The following is a 16049-nucleotide window of genomic DNA, read 5'->3' on the forward strand; positions in this document are numbered from 1 at the left end:
GAAATTCTAATTTGTGAAATGAGGCGCTACATACAGCTTTTTCTTGATAATTATACACGCTGCAGTAGGCAACCAATGTTAAATTTCTGCAAGTCGTCCCTACTCCTCCGGATGTGATCAAGGTGACAGCCGACAACGCCTCAGACGAGGGAGAAAACCCGTTTGGGATAGTTTATTTCTTATAAGGTCCATGTTTGCCACTAGGCTTGCATTCTCCGAAGAGACTGAGCAAAGCTCAGAAGCAAAGGAATCTATAGATCAGATTAAATCCAGTCATATTGTTAGTCCAAAATTGAAATGAAACTTTACTGATAAATACGATGCTTTGTTAGAAATACTGGGTTTCATGATTAAATTTTTAAAAATAGATTTCATTTTTGTATAGGCATATTTTATAGTAGTATGTTATCATACGGCGACAGCTTTGAGCTTTCCTATCAATTTGTTTTCTTATGAAAGAGTAAGACTGAAAGTTTTAGGCGCAAACTGTTACTGTATTTCTTTTAACGAAACCAGAATAAGTAAAAACGACTTTAATGCTTGTAATAAGAACCCCAACAACAACAACCAAAAGGTTTAGGAGATAGAAACCTTTGTCTCTTAGGTAGTTCCTTATTTTCCTCTGTTTGCTGTTGAACAAAGGTTCACGAATTCATAATGCTTTTCCGTGTAAGGGTGTTGTTTTCTTCATCTGGCTTTCAAGAAAGATTCTCCATCTGGCTTGCAAAAATCGCGTTAGCTAATTAATTTTTCCGGTGAATAAAGTTGTTAACTAATATAAATAATGCACGATGACTAGACGATAGCACTTTTATAAATTTATGCAAAGCAATCTTTACCATAGATTTTATAACGCACCAACGTATTCCAGCTTGGAAAAAGACCTAGGAAAAGAAACACGTTTTAGCTTGTTAAATTTTAGAGCGTTTCCTCAAAAATATTATTTTTCAACAAACAATTTGCTTTTTGGTAAAGATTTAATCATGGAACTTATTTTCCTTCGGGAGTCAGCGATAATTGAGCGGTTAATAAATACTATTAAACTCCGATAATGCGTCCGGGAGTTCTATTCGTTCCGGATGAGTGAATTGAAAGAATTGAGTTTTTGTCATAAATAACTTCAGTACCTTTAGAAAGTCATCTGCGAAGGCATCCCTCCAAAGCCGAAACCGCTTAAGTATTTTGATGTGATGAATTACTTACCATTTTCCTGCAGTTTAAATAACGACATTCCACTAGTGTAATATATAATCTAAAAGTAAAAACTAAAATGTCAAAATAAGTTCTGATTAAAAAATTCCATTCCATGAATAAATGCAGTAGAGTCATTAGATTATTTTGAAGCAGGAGCCGTGAAAAATTATCAATGCCGAAAAATGATCAATGTACAGGTTCGCCGGGACACGAACCTGGACCTCTCGAATACGCGTTGAGTGTGCTACTGTTACACCATGAAGGAGGGAAAAAATACTCCCCCTTTTAAAGGGCGACTATAGATTAGAGGACCCAATCACCAAATCCTAGTGGGGAAGAATCGTCATCCACCACCTTTTAGTTCGGGCGCCACTGTAGAGACGTTATGTTATATCGATACTGAAGAAGTAAAAAATGTCCAGTGCCCTCGCCGGGAGTGGAACCTGGACCTCTCGAATACGCTCCGAGTGTGCCACCGTTACACGAAGAAGGCAAGCAGAAAAGAGGGAGAAAATAACTTTTAGCTCTGCAGCACATCAATAAGCACATTTTAAAACATATTGAAATGAACTTTGCTTGTGCTGTTTATGATAATTTAAAAGTGTTGCATATTTTTTAAAAAGTTGTATTTTATTATGAATGCTGTATAGCCAATTATTTCTTTTCACTTAATTCTTTTCTGGGCATCCACTTGGTCAGCTGTGCATCTCTTAGTTTACATTTGAATCAGAGTTCTGTTGATATAATAAATGGGAAGTAAATAAGAAATTAACCAATTTACGTTGTTACCTATACTTATATTATGCAGTATATTATATATATTGTATATATACTAACTATTTTATGCAGGTGGACTCCTATTTTTATGGCATAGTTTCCTCTAATTCCAAGAAAGGTGTTCATGTGGAATTTGTATTATAAGCAGTCCAACTGAATTGATCACATCAATTTATTTTCAAAGGTCTTTTGTTATATTTCCTCTGAATTGTTTACACTGTTTTTAACTCAAAAAGTTGTTGTTGGAAATAAGCTATTAAGCGGGATTCGTATTTTAAAAAATTAATTACGTTGATGTAACTTGCATTAGAAACACCATGCCACAAATATCAATGAATTTCTACGTTTCTTCGTTTTTCCTGCCCCACCCAGTATAGGGGTTAGTGAATCTGACTGTCATATCGAAGGGTCTGGTTTCGAATCTTGGAGAAGGTATGTTCGTTTGTAAGTGTATAGTGTCTGTGCGGCAAAGAGACTCTCGGTGGGGCGAAGGCCTTCTCGAGAAGTTGGTGTTAAAGAAAGAGGGTTGGGAGACCCTTGGGTTGCCGTCAAGTGTTCTTCAAAATGAGGGCAAACTGCTCAGTTGCTTTAGCAGGAACTGTACTGCAATACCTTGTAATCTCTTATTCTAATAATGTCCGAATTTTTGTCGGTAATAGAATTTTATTTTATGTTTATTAAAAACAATGATTTTTTTCCCGTGTTTGTAGGTACTTCTTTTAAAAAGATTTCTTTTTCTTACTATCCTATCACCACCCTTTGAGAAAACAGCGGTATCATTACTCTATGTGTTACGAGTGTCATTTCAGTATTGTGATGACAATGACACGCATTATCTCCAAAACGATTCATTCACTTTCTTTTAGTGTATATAAGATGATTCCATTTAAGAAAAGGGGAGTAGGTTAAGTAGGGTTTGTGTCTTACCTAAACTCAAGAAGTAGCCGTTTAATAGCAGGCCCTTCCTACATTGTCCTGAATAATTTTAAAGGCTTCTTTTGTTATCTAGAACACGAAGAGCCTATCTGGTACTTCTCCTCGGCACGAATATGTAATCACCTGTTCGAAAGAAATTGTCAAATGCTTGTTAAAAGTTCAATGTGTAGGCGAACCTTTTCATTGACGTGTATGCGTACATATCCCATAAACATTCTGGCGTGCCATAGGTGATTTAAACGATGATTTATTATGCTGTTTTGATTGTTCCAAGGAAAATAAATGTCGAGTTTTGATAAAGAATCGTCTTTCATTAAACATAGATCTAGCAGGTGAATATATTTCAGCAGGTATAATTATCACAAGAGTCAGAATTTACTCTTACAGACGAATTCAAAAGTATATTCGTGTAGTATACGCATTGATATACTTAAAATCAGTCACAACGAAACGCATATAGTTGTTTATAAAATGTTTCTCTAGGCTGTAAAGTGGATTTAATTAAGGTAACTATTTCCATTCTCTTCTGTGCTGTATTAGGGAATTAAGTTATTTTTTATTCAAAATGATAAAACTACAACTTTATATTTACTATTACTCATTTTTTTTTTTTTAAATTTGATTTCCTGCATACTCTCGTCATTAAAATACCAGTGTTTTTTCTTTATCTAAATATTCATAAAAATTCTTTCATCAGTAAGTTTTTAAAATGCTGCATTAGTGTACGCTGACAAAATGGAAAAGAAATCAAAAATGTATCCTTCTCCCTTTGAACATATGATGGTCCCCCATCAGCATTTTCAGCTTACAGATTCTTAGAATATTTCTAAGTACTTGGAAATGTAGGAAAGGTTGTAAAATTTCTGCACTTGTAATTAAACATGATAATCAATGATCAAGACAGTGCATTATTTGGTTAAAGAAAAGAGATGTGCCTAAAACACGCACAAAAAAATCAAAGTTAGTACTTTCTCATTGCTATACTAATACAGTAGTTAATAATGCAAATTCATATGTGTGATAAATAACGCCTTTTTCTGCGTTTCAATTGTTTTTCATTTGATTTAAATATTTTATATATTTTAAGTGTTTTAAATATTTGTTTTAATTATTTTAAATATTGTAAGTCAACTGCACATTGTTTATGACTTGATGCGACGATTCAAGATTTGAATTTCCTGGAAGACTATTTACATTTGTCTGTAATGTAATTACATTGTAATGTCTTATTGTGAAGATTCATGAATTGAAGTTTCCTGAAAATTACACGAGGTCGACGGAAAGAATATACGGATTTATAGAAAAATCTTACTGAATAACTGTTAAATGATTCAAATGTTTAAATGCTAAGAAATGTCCAAATTTCCTTCTTAAATTAGTAAGTTTAACGCTTATTTCATTCGTTTCATAGCAAACTTATTCGATCTTCTATTAAGTCCTCTGAATTATGAAGTCATAATTGCGATTGCTGCTGTCATCCTGTAACAGAAATGCTGTAGATGACAAATCTTTTCATCATAGCTGGCATTCTTTGTTAATTTCAGCAGAATAAGTCTATTAGGGGGAGAAAGTACCCTTTCAAATCATTCTGCGCTACTAAGTAAAAATGGCTTCCCGGCGGAATTAGACTGCCCCACCTTTCAAGTATTGTCGTACTTTTCATTCACTTCTTTATGCTATACCCAACAAAATTTCACTTGCTTCACCATATTTTAACTTTTGAATCACTATATTGTATCAAATTTTATTGCAATACTTATCAATAATATTCGTGTACACGTTGACAATACTATAGAATAAATTCTATCAGAAATGTAAAATGAGGCATCAGTAAAATGGAGCTAAGAGATTACAATGAGTAAAGTTATTAATGTTGAGAACAGTGAAATATTGATTATAGAAGACTGAATACAGTATATATTGAATCCACTTGCTGTAAGTTCTCGCAGCTTAACATCAAACAAAGCTTTCTGCAGTAGTAATGCTACCTAAAAATTTTATAAAATCGCAGGAGCAATGGCAAAATATTTTTCTATGTTGCCTTTCGTTGTGAGCTAACCATATGATAATATAGGAATTGCTTCTTTTCTGTTGCAACGATGAATGTAGAATGGGCTTTTAACTGATAATGTTAAACGATTTTGATTTTATGTTTTTCGTACTCGTTAGAGTTGCTCGATATCTGCTTATAGCTATGATACTAATAACAAATTAATTAAGAATTCATCAAATGCATTTGTTTAGTATGAATTTAATTACGCATTAAATGTTACGTACTTCTAACAATTGAAGCTAATTAGCCAGGGTAAAGTTTAATGTATTAAGGCATTGAAAAAAAGGCGGTTTCAATCAATTTTGGTTTGTTAGTCTCTTTCTTTAACAGGAACAAACTAATAGGGAAGTTTGTGTCTGTTCTGTAAATACACTCATGTCCATAAATTAAGGATAATGCAAAATCAGGCAAAGGAAGAGTTAGAAGCAAAACAAATTTGACTTATTTGTAAAGCTTATTTATTAAACAAAAGGTAAAGAGCAAAAAAAGATGCTATATGTTTGATATTATTAAGAAAATTAGCGATTTTTTCTCCCTGGAGCAAATTACAAAAAAAAAAAAAAAAAAAAAAAAAAAAAAAAAAACCTATTTACAAAAAACCAATATTACATGGTTGGTATGATTGTTAATACATTGTATGTCTCATAGACGATGCAATACAGTCCGCACAACGCCTAGGCATGCTGAGTATCAAATTATCGATCTGATCTTGGGGGATATTACACCTCTCAAAAAGCAATGCTCTCCAAAGTTCCGGTAGACATGTAGGAGGAGGTTGACGGGCTGCAACTCGTCGGCCAAGCATGTCCCATACGTGCTCTACTGGATTCAAGTCCGATGAGAATGCTGGCCAGTCCATACGGGTGATATCCTCCGATTGAAGGCATTCGCTTACGATGTTTGCACGGTGAGGACGGGCGTTGTCATCCATAAACACAAATTGTGCGCCCATGGCGCCCCGAAACAAACGTACATGTTGTTCCAGAATGACGTCCCGATAGATTTGGCTTGTCATGGTTCCAATTTGAACATGAAGGTCAGTTCTGGAACCCAGAATAATTCCACCCCAAACGAGCACTCCTGCACCACCGTAACGGTGTCGTTCAATGATGTTTTCTTGGTGGTAACGGGTACCTGGAGCTCTCCATATGAAAGTCCGGCGAGAATCAGACTGCAAGCTAAACCTGGACTCGTCGGAAAACATCACACAAGCCCACTGTTGCGGTGTCCACAATGCATGCTCTCTACTCCAGGCTAACCGCAGGCGACAGTGAGTTGCAGTTAGTGGAACGCATCTGACAGGTCTACGAGCATATAGACCAATCTGCCCTAAGCGTCTGTACACGGTCTGCCTTGAAATTGTCGTACAAGTGGCTGAAGAGAGCTGACGAGACAGGTGTGAGGCTGTGCTCCGCCTATTTCTTTTGGCAGTAACTGCCAAATACCGGTCCTCATTCGGCGTTGTAACTCTGGGGCGACCTGTGCTGTGCTCACATTACCATCGTCTTGGAATCGTTGCCAAAGCCTGGAGATGACACTCTGGGCAATTCCAAGTTCGCCTGATACTTCCAGTTGGGTACGCCCACATTCCAGACGGCCGATAATTCTACCACGTAAAAAAATCATCCAAATGCGTCCTTTGTGTCATAACTATTCGGTTATTGCACTGAAATGCTTATAAAGCGCCTGCGAACAATTTTACTTCTTTGCCTATATTCCTTATATATCACTCTCTTACACTCTCGTCATTGTGACGTACCATCGGTGTCATCTGGTTACGTCCTGAAATTTGCATATGATTCTTGAAGATGTGTGTAGTGATTTTGCAGGTGATATATTTATTTTTGAGTTCGATTTCCGCGTGACTCCGAATTATTCTTAATTTATGGACATGAGTGTATATATGTATGTGTGTATTTTATTAGCCAGGAAGCCATGTGACTGCTGTTTCTCCAGTGAAAAAGGAGGAAAAAATAGAGGAAAGACTATTTTTTTAAACGGGAAATTTTCGAAAGACCTTTTTCTCTAGCTTGTTGCTTGATCTGTTGCTCTAATCTATTGCATTGAAATGTTACAATTCTATTTAACTCTATATTAAATGTTACAATTCTGTTTACTCTATCTAAGATCTATTGTTAGTATCGAAGCATCCGAATAAATCAAGAACATAAATTAATGAATCAGCGAATTAAATTTTATGCTTGCCTTTCAAATATACTTTCTTCACCTGTCTGCGACAGAGCAAGTCCACTGTCAAAATATTGTGAAAGTTTGAATCGCCTTATGTTAAATATTATAGTTATTAAATTGGATTATTTATGTATTACATAATTATGCACAGCTGTTGAACTTAATAAACGAGAGTAAAAAAAGGATTCAAATTAATATGTATGACAATTCAGGAAACATTGATAAGACCCTACAATTTTAATTGAAGTCATTAACCTCGTCTTTGGTTTCCATGTTTTATTAAGCTGAAAGGGAAAGAAGACGATCCTCCGATTCGATTAATTACTGGTGTTTAGCTGATATAGCTTGCCTTAGGTCATGATAATGAGTTACGATGTCGCCTCACTGAGATTGCTTTTGATTATACTGCGACTCCTCATTTCTTGCTCCTTTTTCTCTTTCTCCTCCTTTTCTTTGACTGATGAATGCGATGAGTCATGACCTTGATATGTTAAGATGTTGTTTGGATTGGAAAAATATATTTCCCATTGCGTCTGCGTTTAATAATTTACTATTAGTAACGTCTTATTAGAAAATGTTCATTAATTCGCTTTCTTTTCAGAATTTGACATCAAATCACGAAAATAGATGCTTTTGCACGAGTTGTTATACCTGCTTTGCTTAAGATATGCTGTTGCACGAGATATTATTTTCTGATTTAATTAGATTAACTTTTTATTTAAGCAGCATAAAATATTTATTTTATATATATATATATATATATATATATATATATATATATATATTTATATTTCGAACTAAAAATAGAATGTGAGTAGGTAAAATTCTCTTGTAGGAAATTATATCCCTCTTTATTCGCTCTCATCTTTGACATATATTAGTAGCTTATAATATAATAATATTAATATTAGATTTATAATTAAAAGAAAGCGATAGCATGCACATTAAGCTCTTTCACTTGAGTTCCTTAACTAGTGAGGTTTTTTAATTTGAAAAGTAATATTGCTCGAAAAAGGTTTCTTAATCATTGCAGTATTTTCAATTAAACCCAGTTTATCTTTCTCATAGTGGGATATTCAACCTGTTTTCTGATAGGGCACTAATTTAATATCTTGTTTGAGGGAATATATGTCTTTTCGCCCAATGTCGTTTTGTCCAAAAATGCCTTTCTCCATTCGACAGGTAAAAATTTCACTTCCCGTTTATGGTTATTTTTCCTCCTTTGATCTTCTATCGACCAAATCACTTCAACCCCCTACCCTCCCACCGTAGGGGTTATCCTTCCGATAACGCTTAATCCTCGTCTGCCCAAAACGATAATCCTCGTTCGCCCCAAAGCCAAGACTGTTCTGTGTTTTTTCTGCTCGTTAAGATATTCTTGGTTTAAATTTCTTCTACAACTAATTTGCTAAAATTTTCTACTTAAGAATACAGCACAAGTATCGATGTTTTATATAGCATTATCATGCATTTATATAATTATAACTAAATAAACATGAGCAATATTCTTAAATGTTAATTTATTTGATAACTCTCCATCTGTTTAAAGCGTTTAGACGACTTTAAGAAACAATTTAGGATTACTGGATGCTTGTTTAACTTATTTGCTAAAAATTTAAACATTCTGTTATAATGATAAACGCTTTGAAAACGTCAAAGATGTGGTTTTCAATTGAGGGAAAAATTCTAACTCCCCTATTTAAGACGGTATTCTTAAAGAGAAGCCACTTCTGTTTCTGATGAATTTCCCATGATACAGCTAAATGGATAGTTTTCCAGTTCATTTCTGGATAATTTTGGATTCAGCTGAATAGTTTAAATTTTAAGGCAAATTATTGCACCCCGTTATTCATCATGTGACTCGTGAATTGTGATTTGAAATAATTATATAACTGTGTGTTTATTATATTAGTTTCTAATACTAGCTTAAAAGGGAAATATTTTTCCATGAGCTACCAAAAACCTTTCACTGACATGGCAGTTCACGATCAAAATGTTGGCGGTTGTAGTTCTCGTAGCCTGAACAGACAAAATTTTACTCAACATATTTCAGGGTTAAAAACGTAATACCATAATAATAGAGAAGACGAATGCGGATTTTATTGGAAATTTAATTTAAAGCTGGATTTCTGTTAAATTATCATACTTTTGATTAGGCTGTCTGCTTTTGAAGAAGACTGGGTTTTGATTAATTGCTGAGACACGAAATCTATCAACCTAGCAGGAGGATTGTCTTCATGGAAAGCTTTTTACCGGAAACCGACTCGTTCTTCACGTTATATACATGGAAAACTCCGAGTAGCAACTGTTTTTGTTAATAAGCTACTTTGCATGAATATAAGTATTTTTTTTTAAACAATTAAAAATATTATTGCTCTAAATTAAAGCAGTTGAAAAGAATTCTTGGCGTCCTAATTCATTATCAAGTATTGTTAACAAAATCACAGTGTTCTAGTTTTAAAAAAATCCCCCCCCCCGATGAGGGATTAAATTGAGATATTCAAAAAATGTTACATTTTAATAATCAAATTATTTATTTTTTCCTCATTAAATATTTAAAATACCCATTACCGAAATGTTACTCGCACCTATCTTGTTTGGCATTAAAAAGAGAGATGATGCAAGTGAAAAACAGTGACTTTTTATTGCATGAAAGTAAGCATTATTTTATGTATTTGGAAGTTTAATATCTGAAACTAATGATATTATTTATTACACTTTTATTTAAAATGAAATCTCTTCTTATTGCTTATGACCTTAAATTATGTATACTATGTAAATAAATAAATGTCTAAATTAAGATTAAAACCATTATATTTAAAATATTAAATTAGTTATGCTTAAATAAAGCAATTTTCAGCCGTACAGAAAGTCAATTAAAGTTTGAAAAATGCATATGCAAAAATATGACTTAAAATTGGAAATAAATTGACAAATGAAATTAACGCTATTTAACATTTCAACATCTAGGCTTCTAAATGAATGCAGTACTCACAACAGCGACGTAATTTTTTAATAAAATTTTGTTTCTTAATAACTTTCCTTTTAAAATTTTTGATTTTTCATTTAATTCTTTGTCTTTTAAAAGGAATATCCCTGATTTATTGCTGCAACTTAGTATCAGCAGAACTGATTTATTTTCTAAATGGTTTAATCATCGTTAGAAGTTTAATCAATGAAAATCCTTTTAAATGGGAACCGGTAGCTTTTTTATTTAACTTGGAATGCCTCTCTTCAGTATGATTATTATTTCTGGATCTATCCTTTGAGAAGTAATTCCATATATTTCTGCAAAAGAAAATAGTTAAAACTCAGAAATAAAATTACACTTCATTTATAATATATTTTTAACTCGAATACTTATGCCTTTTTTGTTAATATAAATAATTTTAATTCATAAAAAATGTTTTATATATTACGTACCATGGTACAGAATAATTGTTTGCGAGATACATTACAGTAAATTTTTAATAGTACAATCTTTCTGAAACACACTGTAGAGAGAAATACATAAAGTAATTTAATAATAATTAATAACCTCGGGAAAAGATACTTCTCCGTAGACAATAAGGAGGAAGGAAAATTGAGCGAAACGCCATTTAGGCGAAGATATTTTTCAGACCTACAATTTTACAGAAATTCATTTGCACTGTTCTTGCTCATGCATTCTAAGGTTCGCAACTTTTTCCAAAAATATTTTCTTTCTGTACTTTTAAATCTGAATAAATGAACACAACACTTTTATTTCAATACTGTAACAATACTGACTTAATTTACGCCTTGTATCCTTTAATACAAAGTGTACGCTGCTGTGATTATAGTAAGCACTTCCACAAATTAATTTTTATTGCATCATGAACTACATTATCTCTATAGGCACTACTTTTGGGAGTTAATGTTTCCTTGCTTTGCCATAATTTAACTTGTCAACCATACCATAACTACTCCATTTCATTTTTTAATACCTATATTGCTGTAAACCCCACTTAATCTAACTTTGTGTAATCAAACTTAGTTTAGCCGAAATAGTACAGAAAAAATAATGTTAAGTAAGTTAAATCCAAAAGCCAATCATTTCCAAGTTTGTTGAATAAACGTTTTCCATTACTTCAATCAATTAGCCATAAATGCAATTTATTTTATGATCAGAACAAATGACTTCCTTGTGCTCAAAAATAGTGAATAGGGAAGTTTGTCTAGGAAATTACCAAGTCTGAACTAAGAAAGTCTCGAGCTCTACGACAGTGTTATTTGTAGGCTCTAACGCCCATTTTCCTTGCTTTTATCAAGGAAAAAACCGGATTATAAGAAATTCCAAGACGATTTTGAGGACCGCTAAAATCTGGAAGCCTAAGCTTAGGCAGTAATCAGACCTTAGAGTTGGTTTTCGTATACATTACTCATCAGACGATAGAGTGAAATAGTTACTCACAAGCGATATCAGGGAAAAGATATTAAAAGAAAATCTCTCATTATTTCAAACAACATTTCTGCGTAAATGTTTTGAAAAACATGCTGTTGCTTTTTACGGGTTCGTTGATTTGGAGTGACTGATGACAACGCTTGATGAAGAATCAAAACACAATTTATTCGTCAATATTACACATAACAGCTTGAAAGACGCGTTATAGTCATAAAAAAACTATGATAAACACGCTGAAACAATCCGTAACACAGCCTTCAGGCTATCAGGCTCTAACGCTGAAAACAGCTACATGGCAAAGCACTAAAGTGTAGCTCCCGACTCGGTCGATCGCTCTCGAGCTAATCTCTGAACTCAAGACTCTGTTATTGAACTCAACATACTGTAGATACCCTGCGTACAGGCAGGGCATATATAGATTTTCACCTTGGGAAACATTCTTGGAAAAAACGGTAAGAATGTTCTAGAACGTTCTTTCTCCGTCTATGGCATACCGTCAATTTTGTCGCCAGATGGTAGATTTCGCACCAAATCCGGCAACTCTGCCTTTCCTTGCCACTCTCTGACGGGGAAGCTATCTTACCGCAGCTGGGCATTTAGTAGCAATACTTTCGTCTAACACTATTAATCTCATTTATTTCTAATCTAACTACCTAAAATAATTCTTATGTTCTTATCTTAAGAAAGTAGTGCTCGAAATGGTTGTCCGAATTTAAGCTTAAACAAATATCATTCTAGCCAGTGTCCTTCTCCCTTCTCTCCTTCCTTTTCGAGAAGAAGCCGAAATCTGCTTTAAATGAAATATCTATCGTACTTTTCTAGTCAACATGAAGTAAAATGTTGGTGGAAGAGGATAGATATCATGTATACGTGCAAATGTACTTAATGTTAATGAATAAAATTTGAATTTTCATGATAATATTAATTTTATAAATACCCATATCTTCTATATGTGTGTGCTTAGATGAGTATAACAGAGAAATATAGAGAGACAAAGATAATGTGTAAGTACCGTCTACGTTTTTTTGCTTCTTGGCACCGGATATTCTTGCACCGGATTGGGAAAACGTATTTCATCATCTGCACTAAGTGACTGCAAGATGCATCTTTTACGACTGTATTTGAAACATGTTTCTCGCATGTAATTAAATTTGAAATTCATCGTGTGTGTGTATCGTAATATTTAACACTTCTGTTCTTTGATCTGTGACTTCCTGTATGTAAAGCACTTGAGCATACATTTTACGAAGTATTAATTTCTGTTTTCGAAATCTTATATTTCCTTTCAGTTTTTTTTATTTGATCACATGAAGACAGGTTTCACACAAATGCATTAGATAACATCTATGCAGGTGTTCAGAATACTACCTGTAGCAGTATTTGCATAACCGGTCGCAGTCGGTCAGAGGTTAACGATTGACCGTGAATTATGGTCGATTTTTTCCCCTTCGTCTCATGTAAGTTACACGGAATGCATTTATTCGAAAGAAGATTTATGTTACTTTATCGGATCAAAGTTCTTTAGGACTGTTGAGATTAAAGTGCTGAGAAAGCATTATGTTAAGTCTTTTGTTTTGAATCCTCAGCTTGCTGAAGCTTCTTTACATCATTACTTTTCTCCTACTCAGAGTTCTTCAGAAATCAGCATAACTAAACACTTTGCTTCTATCAAACAATAGTAACACAGTTCTCTGTCGATAAAGGTGATAATAATAACAAGAGGCAATTTTACGCCGTCAAGAGTATGATTACACATATTCGTCAAGTTCAAGATTTGTTAGATGAACTCTTTTCCGAAAATCTTTGAACAAACACGCCACAAATTGTCACAAAAAAAAAAAAAAAAGTATTGAAGAACATCTACAAAAATGTATATATGATAGATAGCATTATATACTATAGAAGGATAATGACGGCGCAAAACGTTTTAAATATTTCCTTTTTTAATGTTTTTGAATCATAGTATTTATAGTTCGAAATTATAATTTCTTTCTACACTGAAAAGGAATGACATGAAAATTGTTACCTTCAGTAGAGGTGTGTAAAAAAAGATAGCACTTTCTAATTCTGTATCAGCATATTTAATACATTTAAAAGCACTTTTTTTTCGTACGTTTTCTTGCCGTTATACGCCAAGCAAGTAATGATGATACATAATGGTGTAAATTATGTAAATTTTAAACTTAACGGCAAATAATTACTATTTTCTGCATTTTCTAATATTTTATTAGAAGATTTCTACAATACAGCTTCAATCAATAAATTATTAGAAGATTATTACAATGCAGCGTCAATCAATACAGCATCAATCAATCAATTACAATACAGCATCAATCAATCAATTTGTACTGAAGTATTTGTTATAAAATCGAATTTTAATTTCCCGGTATAACTTTACGGACGTAGTTAATTGTTATTTGATATGGCCATAATAATACATTTTGAGTTTAATGGGTTTTTAGTCCAAAGGGGCTTTGTCCCTGAGAGACTATCGTTTTCGTGCTAAGATTTTGCGTCGAATCACTCTGAATGTCCGTTTCACTTTTCAGACTGTTGCCACCAAATATTATCGCCCTGTATTATATTTGAAGAAAATAAATAATGAAGAATCTGCATAAATGTATGTATTTTTCTCGCATTGTGATAAAGCAACGGTACCTAGAGCCATCAAATTTTGCATGACGTAATCCTACTGCGAATATGGGCATCCGGAAGCTCAAATTTGAAATTTGGAATTTGTTTTATTATCGATTTCATATTTTGTAAAACTTTAACGAATTTCTTATTAACAAACTCAAGGATTTCAAAGCGAGCAATGGCAACGCTGTACAGAAGAAACATTTTTTTCTCCAGCGCGTGAGACTTTGTATCGGAAATCCTAAAGATATTAGAATTTAAAATTATTTTGCGATATTGCTCTTGAACTGAATGTTGGAAGCACATGATACTATTTAATAAATAAAGGTAACACGTAAAATGTTAAAAAAGCGCCGCTTTAGACGTAATTTAAAATCTGAAACCTTTCAGATTATTATTATTATTACTATTATTATTATTATTATTATTTTTAAGAAAATGTATTTCTTGATTAGTTTGCCAGAAGCTACTAAAACCTGATATAATTACTGTATCATAATAACTGTAATTTTACAGTTTGAGTTCGTAGAATGCATGCAGATTGTTAGAATATATATGTATTATGCATGTATAGCATGAAAATTTAAATTACCTTCGGGGGGGGGAGAATAGTAGTGGAAAACAAATGAAAGCATTCAAAGGACAGTATTCTCCAGTCATAGAATGATTTATTATTGTCGTAAAATTTTATATAAAAAGCGGTATTTGATTTTTACCAAAGTTCCGACTGGTTTTTTGTTTTGTTTTATTTTGAACGAATTTTCTGAAATTTTTAGATATAAGTAGTAGTAAGTAGAGTTTCATGAATAAGATTTTATATAAGCAAAGATAATACTTATCTCAGATATTTCTTTTTTTATCATTTGCAGGAGCCTCTGGATTCTTTGTTTACCTGATTATTATATTGCAGCAATATATGTGAGTGGAAAATATGTGTTTAAAAGTAAGCATCTGAGAATTAGTTTTTCTTTTATTCCTGTTATAACTTTATTATTGGTGTTGTATTGTTATTGATTGTTTGAAAGTCCGAAAATCTATTTTTCCTTTTTAATTTTGAGCATAGCTTTTAGATAAAAAGTAACTGGTTTGTAAATATGGCATGTACCTCTGCTTTCTCAGTTTTTTTTTTTTTTTTAATCTGCATTAGCCTAGAATAATGCTAAATTTCGAATATGCTGAGTAATTCTAAACTCTAAAACTTAAGGCTTCGATTAAAGTTAATGCGTGTATTCCTAACTTAAGAATTCGACTTTCATTCAGTGCTTTGTATGCACTGAGGAAACAAGTGTAATTCGCTTTATTTTTAAGTTTGGTAATTCGCTTTATTTTTAAGTATTTAAAACACCTGAATGTCTTCGTGCTCTGAATGGAAAGGAACTCGTAATGAAGGCTTATCTCAGACTAATTTAAGTAAAAACAGGCGTGAAAGCTAGCGAATACGTGCCAAGGGCTTCGCTGTAGGCGAAATCGTAATGAAGTCCCCTCCATGTGATGACCAATGATTGTAGGGCAGGGCTGTCCAGAAGATTATCTCTCTGACCTTCTAAAGCCCTCCAGCCACATTCCCCTGACATTCTCAGCTACTTCCTGAACTGAACTCGTAAGTGAAGTAATTAAAACTCTAACCCAGGTTGCATCCTTTTTTTCCATTATGCTGTTTCTGTTGTTGGAGGATTGCTTTGCCTTAAGGTAACGGAATACCGTGACTGCAGACAGCGTCTTACAGGCCTTTTTTATTTAATCTATTTTAATTAATTACTGTTGATTCTTTTTTTTCATTATTATTTTAGAAAATATGTGAAAGGTACTAATTCTCTAATTATCTTAATTATGTGAAAG

At 33.1% G+C, this 16049-nt stretch overlaps 1 protein-coding gene across 5 annotated transcripts in view; it reads left to right on the top strand.

Moving 5' to 3' along the window:
- Positions 1 to 16049, top strand: part of LOC118195463 (uncharacterized) — a 189133-nt gene that overhangs the window by 102296 nt on the left and 70788 nt on the right. For all 5 annotated transcript variants that reach the window (XM_085807143.1, XM_085807147.1, XM_085807144.1 and 2 more), the window contains one exon: positions 15080 to 15153. The gene's annotated coding sequence lies outside the window, so the exon portion shown is untranslated. The remainder of the gene's footprint in view (positions 1 to 15079; positions 15154 to 16049) is intronic.

The sequence above is a fragment of the Stegodyphus dumicola genome, chromosome X1 (genome assembly GCF_044657685.1).
Source record: "Stegodyphus dumicola isolate Sdum_Otavi_A_Nest chromosome X1, ASM4465768v1".
NCBI classification, from domain to species: Eukaryota; Metazoa; Arthropoda; class Arachnida; order Araneae; family Eresidae; genus Stegodyphus; species Stegodyphus dumicola.